Source organism: Delphinapterus leucas, chromosome 4 (genome assembly GCF_059928025.1).
Source record: "Delphinapterus leucas isolate spDelLeu-1000000601 "Yukka" chromosome 4, BTC_Dleu_Yukka2, whole genome shotgun sequence".
Classification (NCBI taxonomy): domain Eukaryota; kingdom Metazoa; phylum Chordata; class Mammalia; order Artiodactyla; family Monodontidae; genus Delphinapterus; species Delphinapterus leucas.
The window spans coordinates 7,896,268-7,908,337 of NC_143132.1; the positions used below are offsets into that span (position 1 = coordinate 7,896,268).

General features: G+C 43.4%; 1 pseudogene; it reads right to left on the reverse strand.

Moving 5' to 3' along the window:
- The window catches only part of LOC149749266 (uncharacterized), a 39,545-nt pseudogene extending 28,962 nt beyond the window's left edge, over nt 1–10,583 (reverse strand).
- Between the last annotated feature and the right edge of the window lie 1,487 nt (nt 10,584–12,070).

A 12,070-nucleotide genomic window follows, 5' to 3' on the forward strand; every position in this document is an offset into this window, starting at 1 on the left:
AGCTCTGTTTCCACAATCCCCAAACCCATTTTCCTGGCAGCATTTCAATTCTATTCAATGAAAAATTATTCGGCTCAGAGGGTGGCATTTACAAGGTGTGGGGAGAGGCATGAAGAGCGAGCACGTGGTTGAATAAATACCAAGCTGGTCAGAAAATAACAAAGGAAATATCAGCCAGAAATTTACGGCCTGCGAGTATTTTCCTTACTTTTTTCTGCCGTGTATATTCATCCAGACTCCCTGTTCTTTGACCGAAATACCCAGAAACACACCCATCTTTTTTGGCCCGAGGAGCAGAAATGTTTTCAATGATCCAGCGTGTCTCTTGTTCTAAGAGCCCTTAAAGGATGTGAGTTATGAGGTCTTTCCTCCTGCCACGGTTCCTTTAAATTATGCTCATAGCTTGGCAAAGCACTCTTAACTGCCTGGCCCGTTAATCAGGCGGAGCCATAAATTTCTTGCTTCATTGCCCAGTGAAGAATCCTCCTGGAAGATGTTCATGCTGGAGTAGTTCGTGAAGCTCCCGCCAGATCAATGGCCTTGTCGGACCAGGGCCCCCGTGTGCTCTAAGAGAACACAGGACAGCCCCAGAATGCACTCCTGAGGAGTTCCCCAACCTGGGTTGAGCCTCGGTCCTCCTTGGCTGTGTGATCTAGCATCAGCCACTTCATCACTCTGGGCCCCTCATCTGTAACGCGGGAATTACCTGACTTATCTCCCCGGATTGTTTCGAAGGTTAATGAGATTAAGCGTGTGAACCAGAGGCTATGAGATTAAAAGATTAGAAAATAACAATAGAATATCCTGGAACATAGCACAGGCTTTCCCCAAAGACTCCTTACTCTTGGGTCCAGTTCCATGGGAGAAGCCCCTCCTTTCTTATCCCACCAACTACCCACAACTTCCCACCCTTGTCATTCAAAATACTGCTGGACCCGGAGCCCCTGCACTGCAATAGCAGAAGAAATAGGCCTGGAATTTGCTGTGGACCAAGCCTATTTCATTCTCTTCCTTTCTCTCTGAAATGCAAAACAGGCAGGACACACACCACTCATCCAAGTTGCCATCCAAGTTGCAAACCCCAGCGTGAGAAGCCCGGTCCTGGTTTCTTAGGGCACTTTCCTGCAGGAGCTCCAGGCCGTCCTCACAGCCTGGGGCCACTGGTTTTCCTTTTATAATGCTTTTCCTCCCTTAATTTTGGCCACAGCCCAGGGTTTCTCCTTCCGGGGCACTTCTCAGGGTGAGTCGTCCATGGCTGTGGCATCTTTGCTCCGTTTGATTGTGAAATAGTAACACAAGGATGTCACTCCAGATGTAGAGTGTGTATGAGTTGAGACTTGAAATCTCAGTCCCAGCCACAGCTCCTGATGGGTAACCAACTACAAGAGCTGCCTTCTTCCAGGGAAGGCAATCACATCTATCAGGACGTGTAATTGGCTGTTCTACAAGTAGATGGCTGGGGAAAGCAGGGCCAGAATCAGCAGTCATCATGCCCGCAGCCGACAGATTGGGGTTCACTGAATATATAATGTCTGTGCTTTCAGAGCCCCCCAGAACTTGCTTCCCTGCAGGAAGGCTGTGGTGGTCCCTGTACTCTCTGGACATTTGTAGGTCTAGTCTTTGGCCGGAAGCTCTGGATCTCTGAGAAGAGTCCTGGGACAGGATCCGACCCCCAGCATCCAATCTGATACAAAGTCATCCTGGAAAGAGACTCCATAAACGCCCATCTGAAGGTTAAGGTAATTTGGATTCTTAACCCTGCCTCAGAGAAAAGGGTGTGTAGTTAAAAAAAAAAGAAAAAAAAGTTTAGTCTAGGTAGGTTCATTTGATGTTTTACATTTGTTGTGTTAGATAATTCTATAATAAATATAAGTAATGTGAAGACTCCCTTCACTTTATTACATGTCTGAAGTCAGTAGTGTGAACGTAATGTGGTTGGCTGTAGACCTTTGACTTCCGCAAATCTTTCTCGGAAACTACTCATAGCCCTATATCTTTTCTCAAATTAACTCCTGCTTCCTCCCATAATCACTGTATAATTCAGTGGTAATGCTTTTTGAAAAGCATTTTTGGTGCCCCTTGCATCTCAAAGGTGGCCTTGTCAAGGATTGTACATTTGGGAATTAACCCTTCATCTTCTTTTAAATGTGTTAGGTCTGTTCCTTTAGCTTTTATTCCTTTTCTTTTTGTTTTGTTAAGGCAAAATTCACATAACGTGGAATGAACAGAGCCTAAGTATACCATTCAACAAGTTTTGACAAATGGATAAACCCGTGTGACCCTAGCCCCAGTAGTAATACAGAGCATTTCCAGCACCACGGAAAGTTTACTCACGTCCTTCCTATTAATCTTTCTGCCCCAGAGAAAACCACTGTTGTGGTTTCTATCAGCATAGACTAGCCTGTCATGTCCTAGAACATCATATATAGGATCAAATAGTGTGTATTCTTTTCCATCTGGCTTGCTTTACTCAACATAATGTTCTTAAATGCGTACAGTTTCATATATCAGTAGTTTGTTCTTTTCTGTAGTTGAGTAGTATTCCATCATATAAATACATCACAATCCACTCTCGTGGGGATGGAAATGTAGGTTGTTTTCAGTTTTTAACTATTAGAAATAAAGCTGTTATGAAGATCCTTGCACGGCTGTTTTAGTGGACATACGTTTTTATTTCTTCTGGGTAAACAAGTGGAAATGCTTAGTCATAGGGGAGGTGAATGCTTCACTTGACAAGAAACTTCCATTTTCCCAAAGTGATTGTACCGTTTTATACGCTCATGACAACATATGAGAGTTGTGGTGACTTCATGTCCTGAACGAGCATTTGGTGTTTTGGGTCTAATTTTAGCCATTCTCCTGGGGCGTAGGAGTATCTCATTATGATTTTAATTTGCATCTTACTGATGAATACTGAACACTTTCTTATGAGCTTATTGGCAATTAATGTGTCCTTTGTGAAGTATATGTTCAAATATCTTGCCCCCTTTCCTTTCTTTTTTTTTTTTTTCTTTTTCTTTTTGGCTGCGTTGGGTCTTTGTTGCTGCGTGCAGGCTTTCTCTAGTTGTGGTGAGCAGAGGCTACTCTTCATTGTGGTGCACAGGCTTCTCATTGCGGTGGCTTCTCTTGTTGTGGAGCATGGGCTCTAGACTCACAGGCTTCAGTAGTTGTGGCTCGCGGGCTCTAGAGTGCAAGCTCAGTAGTTGTGGCACACGGGTTTAGTTGCTCCGCGGCATGTGGGATCTTCCCCGACCAGGGCTTGAACCTGCGTCCCCTGCACTGGCAGGTGGATTCTTAACCACTGCACCACCAGGGAAGTCCCTGATTGGAATGTTTTAATGACCTTGAATTCCTAGAATAAATCTTAGTTGGTCATGATTACCCTTTTTATATGTTGTTGGGTTCTAATAGCCAATATTTTGGTAAGAACTTTTACATCTGTGTTTTAAAGGACAACCTTCTGTAATTTTATTTTCTTGAAATGTTCTTGCCTGGTTTGATGTCAGGGGATTCCTTGTCCATTTTCCAAACAATTTGCATAAGATGTACATTATTATTTCTTAAATACTTGGTAGAATTGACAAGTGAGCAATCAGGGCCCTGAGTTTCTTTGTGGGAAAGTTTATAATTACAAATTCAATTTCTTCAACAGATATAGAGTGATTCAGACCTTCTATTTTTCTTTGACTATTATAAATTTGCTTCATTCAAGAATTTGGCCATGTTAATTAAGCTACTGAATTTACTAGCAGAAAGCTGTTCATATTTCCTTATCCTTTTCATGCTTTTCAAATCTGTAGTGATGCCTCTCTTTTATTCCTGATATTAATAATTTGTGGTTTTTTTCTTCAGTCTTTTGAGGCATTTATGAATTTTATTCATCTTTTTGTTTTATTGATTTTTCTGTACAGTCTCCATTTTTCATTTCACCAATTTCTGCTCACATTGCCTTCTTTCTACTTTTTTGGATTTAATTTCTTTCTTCACTTTTAGCTTTATGGATCATTGATGCTAAACTTTTTCTTCTTATCTAATATATGTACTTAAAGCCATAAGTTTCCTTCTATGCACTACTTTACCTGAATTTCACAAATTTTAAAATCCTATTTAAAGTATTTTTTAAATAGTTTCTAATTTTATTTTGATTTCTTCTTTAATCCATGAGTTATTTAAAAGTATGTTGCTTAGCTTTCAAATATTTGGGGACTTTCTAAGTATTTCTTAATTAATCCTATTGAGACCAGAAAGTATTATTTCAATACTTTTTAAAGTGTTGAGTTTTATTCTGTGGTCTATTCTAGTGACTGTTCAATATGTATTTAAAAATAAGAAGTGTTTTGCTTTTGTTAGGTGTAGAATTTTGTTAATGATAAACAGGTTAAGTGGATCAAAAGGATTATTTAAATCTTTTTTACCTTTACTAAAATTTTTTTTTTCTTGCGGTACACGGGTCTCTCACTGTTGTGGCCTCTCCCGTTGTGGAGCACAGGCTCCGGACGCGCAGGCTCAGCGGCCATGGCTCACGGGCCCAGCCGCTCCACGGCATGTGGGATCTTCCCGGACATTTTACATTTTCTCCTTCCCTTCGTGTCATGCTGTTTCAGAAATTTTACATCCACATTTGTTATAAGCCCTACAAGATGTTAATATTGTTACTTTTAATCAAATTGGCTTTCAAAGAAATTAGGAAATGGGGAAAATATTTTATACTTTTCCCATATTCACCATTCTTGTACTGTTCATTTTTGTGTGTTAATTCAAATTTCCTTCAGTACAATTTCCCTTGAGCCTAAAGAATTTTCTTAACATTTCTTGTAGAGCAAGCATGCTGTCTACAAATTTTCCTAACTTTTTTGTTTCTGAATATGAATCATTTCATTTTTTTAAAAAATTTTATTTATTTATTTTTGCCTGTGTTAGGTCTTCATTTCTGTGCGAGGGCTTTCTCTAGTTGCAGTGAGCGGGTGCCACTCTTCATCATGGTGTGTAGGCCTCTCACTATCGCTGCCTCTCTTGTCGCGGAGCACAGGCTCCAGATGCGCAGGCTCAGTAGCTGTGGCTCACGGGCCCAGTTGTTCCACGGCATGTGCGATCTTCCCAGACCAGGGCTTGAACCCGTGTCCCCTGCATTGGCAGGCAGATTCTCAACCACTGCGCCACGAGGGAAACCCCATTTTTATTTTTACAGGCTATTTTCTCTGAAAATGGGACTCAGATTCACAATTTTGCCTTTTAGCACTTACAAAAAATGTGCCATTATGCTGCCTCACATTGTTTCTAATGAGAAGTCAGAATCATTCTTATTGTTCCTGTGTATGTAATATGAGGAGTTTTTCTAGCTACTTTTAATATTTTTCTCTCCATCTTTGAGTTTTAGCAATTTAAATATGGTACATCTAGATGTGGTTTTTCTTTGTGTTTATCCTACTTAGGTTTTGTTGAACTTTTTGGGAGGATATTTCTCATCAAGACTGGAAAATGTGGGGACTTCCCTGGAGGTCCAGTGGTTAGGACTCTGAGCTTCTATTGCAGGAGGCACAGGTTCAATTTCCGGTCAAGAAACTAAGATACCACAAGCCGTGTGGCATGGCCAAAATAAACCCTTCATCTTCTATTTCTCTTGCACAATTTTTCCTCTTAGGTATGGATCATATTTTCCTGATTTTTAAAAACTATTTGTATTTGGGCTTTTGTTAATATTTACTTATTTATTTGGCTACACTGGGTCTTAGTTGCAACACATGGGATCTTTAGTTGTGGCACGTGGGATCTTTTTTAGTTGCAGCATGTGGGATCTTTTTTTAGTTGCGGCATGCAGGATCTTTTTTAGTTGCGGCATGCAGGATCTTTTAGTTCAGGCATGCAAACTCTTAGTTGTGGTATGCGGGATCTAGTTTCCTGACTAGGGATCGAACCTGGGCCCCCTGCATTGGGAGCATGGAGCGTCTTAGCCACTGGACCACCAGGGAAGTCCCTCCTGCCTTTTTTGGATGCCTCATAATTTTTTATTGTTTGCTGGATATTGTTCATGTTGTTATTGAGACTCTGAGTTTTATTGTCTCTCTTTAGAATGTGTTGTACTTTGTCTGACTTAGCAGTTAATTACTGGTGAATCATATATCCACCTGGTGGAACCAATAAGACATATCTAGAACACACAACTAACTCCTACAGCTCAGTAATGAGAAAATAAACAACCCAATAAAAAAAAAACACAATATTTTAATAGACACTGCACTAAAGAAGGTATACAAATAACAAGTAAGCACTTGAAAAGTTGTTCCACATCATTAGTCATCAGGGAAGTGAAAATTAAAACCACAATGAGGGACTTCTCTGGCAGTCCAGTGGTTAAGACTCCACGCTTCCACTTCAGGGGGGAATGGGTTCAATCCCTGGTCAGGGAACTAAGATCCCACATGCCACATGGCGCAGCCAAAAACAAACAAACAAACAAAAAAACAATGAAATACTACTATATGCAGGTAGAATAGCTAAAATCAAAGGACTGGGGCTTCCCTGGTGGCGCAGTGGTTGAGAGTCCGCCTGCCGATGCAGGGGACGCGGGTTCGTGTCCCAGTCCGGGAGGATCCCACATGCCGTGGAGCGGCTGTGCCCGTGGGCCATGGCCGCTGCGCCTGCACGTCCGGAGCCAACGGGAGAGGCCACAACAGTGAGAGGCCCGCGTACCGCAAAAAAAAAAAAAAAAAAAAATCAAAGGACTGAAAATTCCAAACATTAGTGAGGATGTGAAGAAACTGGAACACTCGTATATTGCTGGTGGGAATGTAAAATGGTACTGCCACTTTCAAAAACCACCTGGCAATTTCCTGAAATGTTAAACAAACATTTATCATATGACCTAGTAATTGCACTCCATTTCCTACGAGAAATGAAAATATATGTCCACACAAAGACTTGCACATAAATGTTCACAGCAGCATTCATGATGGCCAAATCCATCAACTGATGAAGCAACAAATAAAATCTGGTATATCTATAAACAGAATACAACTTAGTAATAAAAAAGAATTAACTACTGATATGTGTAACAACATAAATGGACATTAAAACCACTAAAGACGTTAAACAACAAAGATATACTGTATAGCACAAGGAATTATACCCATTATCTTGTAATAACCTAAAGTGGAGTATAATCTGCAAAAATACTGAATCACTATGCTGTACACCTGAAATTACACAATATTATAAATCAACTATACTTCCATAAAAAATAAATAAAAGACATATACCAAAATGAAAAATAGAATATAGCTATGTATACACATTTGAAATCACGTTAAAAAAAGAGATACATCGATCTGAAAAAAAAAAACTTAAGTGGAAGAATCCAGACACATATGTCTATACAACTATAGAGACAGAAGGAAGACCAATGGTTGCCTGGAATGAAAGTAGGGATGGATCGCAAATGGGCAAGAGGGAACTTTTGAGGGTAATGGAAGTGTTCTAAAAGCTGGATTCTGAATTTACGGACTCATCAAACTAGGCACTTAAAATCAGTGAAATTCATGGTAAAGCCAAATTACACCTAAAAAAAGCTATTAAAATGTATTATGTTGAGTGAAAGAAAATTTAATTGAAAGAAAGTATTCAATATAAACTGTATTATTCTATTATATGAGGTTTCAGAAGAAGTAAAGTTAATCTGTAGTGAAATATCACAACAATAGTTACCTCTGAGTATTGTAGTTGGGGATTGATTAGAAGGGGTAATCAGGGACCTTTCTGGAGTGATGGTGATTTCCATAACTTGACAGATGTTTGGTTACACAGTTGTATGCATTTGTCAAAACTCATTAAATACGCATTTAATATTTGTGCATTTCACTCTATATAAATTTTACCTAAAAATAAAGACTATAAATAAATATTGAACTCTAATTAATATTATGCATGTTGCAGCTCCCACGCCTGGCTGTGCATTTGAGGCACCTGGGCCCCCTTCCCCTACAAGAAACGCCAATGCCTGAAGGAAACTCCAAACCATCTTAGGTTTACATTGACTTGTAACCTACCAGAGTCTACCTAACACATAACATCAAATGAAGGAAGGGTTCTTAATACCAAGGATCCTTATTTTTATTGCTCGTCTTAATGTTTTTTCTCCCCTGTCACACTTGACTTATTCCCTCAGTTTGAAACAAGCACACTATTTATTTGCATTACAATGATTCAAATATCAGAACAAATCCCACAGTCAGTGGGTCCCTTTATGTCATGGTGTTTCCTCCCATTCTTCCCGCATGGCTGTTATAAATGAACCGTCCATCTTACCATTGACAACATCTGACACTCAGAGACATATGGCAGTAGGCACTAAATCATTGTTTGCTGTACTAAACAAGATCATTACCCTGAAATCATAAACAGCTAATACTTTTGAGTAAGGAAGCAAATAAAAAGCCGATCCCAATGAACTCAGTTTCTCAGTGTCCCCTTTCTAACAGCCTTGTCATTGCTCACCAAACTCCTGAAGCCACGTCTTCATCTTCCCTTCAAAGGCAAACTGGCTGCAAGTCTGGTCTGTGTTGAACCAAAGGCAACAAGTCAATGAGCCTTTGGGAAGGATGCTCGGTCCCCCCAGCACCCTGAGAACAGGGTGGGGAGGTGATGGACTACAGGCTCGACAGGAGAGTACGGTTTAGAGGACCAGAGAGGAGGCCTTTATACACACCTCTGTGTTCACAGTGTACCCAGGACAACACTGATGACAGTAACACTTAGTAAAAATGAGGTCCCACTACCTTGTCCACTGACATGGAAGAGCTTTGTTAACCTTGTTTTGCCTGTTTATTTCTCAGCTTCCCTCCCAGGTACTCAGGATGACAGGACAGAGCCTCAGGCTGCCCGTGAAAACATCCTGCCCGCATGGGGACCCTCAGCCCGTACGCATGAGCAAACCGTCCCCACCTACAGCCCCTTCCTGTGCCTTCAGTTTCTCCCCCCTTTTCACCTCCACCCCCCAGTTCTAACTACTCTTGACGGGAATGACTCACAGGCCACAGAGGTTGACACAAAATCCTCAATTCTTGCATTTTCTCAAAAGACACCCAGAAACGCATTGGGAGGAAGGGAAATGTACATTCTTGATCATCTACCAGATCACAGATGGCAACACAGAAATCCTAATTTGTTATCTTATAACTGCTTTTCCCTTCTCATCTATCAAGAGAATCTGAAGGTCTGGGCGGCACAGGCTCAGTTTCCCCACCATGTGCTTCAGAACCTACAAGGACACCGCTGCGCCCGTCTCAGTGCCCGGCTGTCACCAAGGCTGCCTGGAGGGCGTCAGGAGGGGCGGGGTGGGAGCGCCTCGTGTCCTGTGGACTCAGATCTCACCATGCACAGGGGAGCGTAGTGGGAATTTGGCTTCGCTTAAAGACGGCAACCTCTTAACAAGCGTGGTTCCTTGTCCAGCACGACTGAGCATATGACCCTTGTGCAAAACAGCCACTCCTGAAAGTGACAGGGCTTTTAATTGAGCTCCATTTGTCACCAAATAGCAAACACTCATGTTGCTTGCCATCTGCAAGAAACACCCTTTTGAGCAAACACAAAAATAACCACGCGTTGACCTGAATCCTGGAATTAATTAAACTGGGTCAGATGAACTTTAGATGAGAGATTTACATATAATGATTATTATAACAATAATAACTAATGATAATCAGAATGTTTTCAGCTCTTTTGGTCACAAGACCCCCTGGGCTACCTCAGTAAAGGGGTTTCCATGCACAGAAACCCTGGACGACAGCAGAGGTGACGGCCAAAGAGCAGCCCCCAGAGGAGCCAGGCGTGGCCTTCCGACCAAGATGGGCAGCAAGTGTCACAGAGGATGTGTCTAGGGGCCCCTCAGTCCCTCCTGCGTGGCCTCTGCTGTTCCCGGTGTCACCCTCCACCTGAATCCTCCTCTCCACCTGGAGGCCTGACTCACCTGGACCTCCCTCTTGTCCACAGCTCTTCTGCCTCGTGACGCCTGAATGACTCAACCAGCCTGTCAAAGGGGGAGGTCAAGAGAAACTTGGCAGAAACCCTGAAACAGAAAAACACACGTGAACTTTCGCGCACCGTGACAGCGATACCCACTCACATGTCCCCTGAGAGGCTGTTCTCAAGAGTGAGGTCACCAAGATGAAAACGTCATCTGTGCAGAACAGAGAGTACAACCCCTCGCTGCGTGCCTCCAAACCCTCCTGCCAGCGTGATGATCCGAAAATGGGAGTCACTGCCACCCTGTCACGTAAGCCCCTTGGTCTTGCCCCAAACCCCAGTCTGCCTTTCCGTCTCCATCTTCCCCTCAGACTTGAGGCTCCACCAACCTGATCTACTTGGCCTGCATGGGCTCCTGTGGCTACTGTAACATATGACCACAACTTCACTGGCTTTAACAAACACAGGTGGATCATCTTACGGTTCTGGAGGTCAGAAGTCCAAAACGAGACTTCCTTGTCCCCGGAACAAACTCGTTTCTCATTCAAAATCCTTCTGGAGTGTTATATCCTCTGTTACCCACTTTGTTCCTCCTCTGATCCTGTAAATCCTTGAAGCGTGTCCATGTTGTGTTAAAATAACTACGTATGTCAGCCCCTGAGACTGAAAACACGCACGCGCCAGGAAACGTTTTCCACGGGAGAGAACTGCCTTTGTCACGTCTTAAATTCCATCCATAGATGGTGGGCCGTATTTCAGGCTTGTCTGCTCTTCCTCGGATCTCGTGGTCTGTTCCTAGACCCTGATTTGGTTGCAGTAGCTTTACAGAACCTTCTGACAGCTGGTAAAGCAAGTCCCTGCAACCCCTATCACTCTTCCTCATTGTGTCTTTCTTGTCTGTCCTCTTAGGAAATGATTCTCCTATATACATCTTAAGGTTGTTTTAACCGATTAAACGCTCTGGGCAAATCGGCGGTTGAGGCAGATGAAAGGAGGGATCGCACTGGGAATTGGGGTTTTGGAGGAGATGGAACTGTTATCTGACAACGGTGGTGGTTACACATGTGTATACATACATTGAAACTAATCAAACTGTACGCTTATTTTTTTTTAATCTTTGGCCATGCTGTGAGGCATGCAGCATCTTAGTTCCCCGACCAGGGGTAGAACCCACGCCCCCTGTATTGGGAGCACGGAGTCTTTACCGCTGGACCACCAGGGAGGTCCCAAACCCTTTAACTGTATCCATCCATACCCCGGGGCTGTTGCTGAGAGTTTATGCTGAACGCAGCTAGGACCTTGGCAACTTGGCAAATGAGGGGGCGGTTAGATTGGAACTAAGAAGTTTTGTTTTCGCTCCTTACAAAAGGAAATAAAGGCTTGACCTCATATTAGTCATTTAGTTCCGTCGGTATGAATTAGTGCTGCTGGCTAGTCACGTCTCCTTGGATGGCTGGCAGCAAGTCGCCCACGGATGGCTTCCGCGGGTGGCTCAGGGCAGAGTGCCGGCAGGTGAGGCCGCCGGGAGCCCGTGCCCTGGACACACCGCTCGGCTCGCAGAGGTGCCTTCGCTCAGGATGGCGGCCAGCCAGACCCTCTTCTTGCGGGGCCTCTGCAGCACCTCCTGAGGCAGCCGCTAGGGTTCCGAGACGTGGTACCTCCTTTTGCAGGGTGGAAGGCAAGCAAATCCTGCCTGGGGAAGTCCCTGTAATCCCCTGAACTGTGCCTGCACGGCGGGGTCTGGATCTCAGCCCTGGCAGGGGCCTGTCTCAGTCCCAGGTGTGGTGCCGGCTCCCTGTGCCTGTTCTTATTTTATTTTTTTTTCTATATTTGGCCCCAGTGCACGGCATGCAGGATCTTAGCTCCCCGACCAGGGCCTGAACCCGCGCTCCCTGCATTCGGAGGGTGGAGTCTTACCCACTGGTCCTCCAGGGAAGTCTCTGTGCCTGTATTCTTTAGCGGCCTCTTATTAGCCAGTTCCCCGGTACTCCTGTTCATACTTCTTTATACTAAGCTTTCCCTGTACAAACTTCTGTGTGGTTTCTGTCTTCTGGATGGACCCTGACTGACACACAGGCTAAGCAAACAATTCCGCAGCAAACGTCAGCTGCCT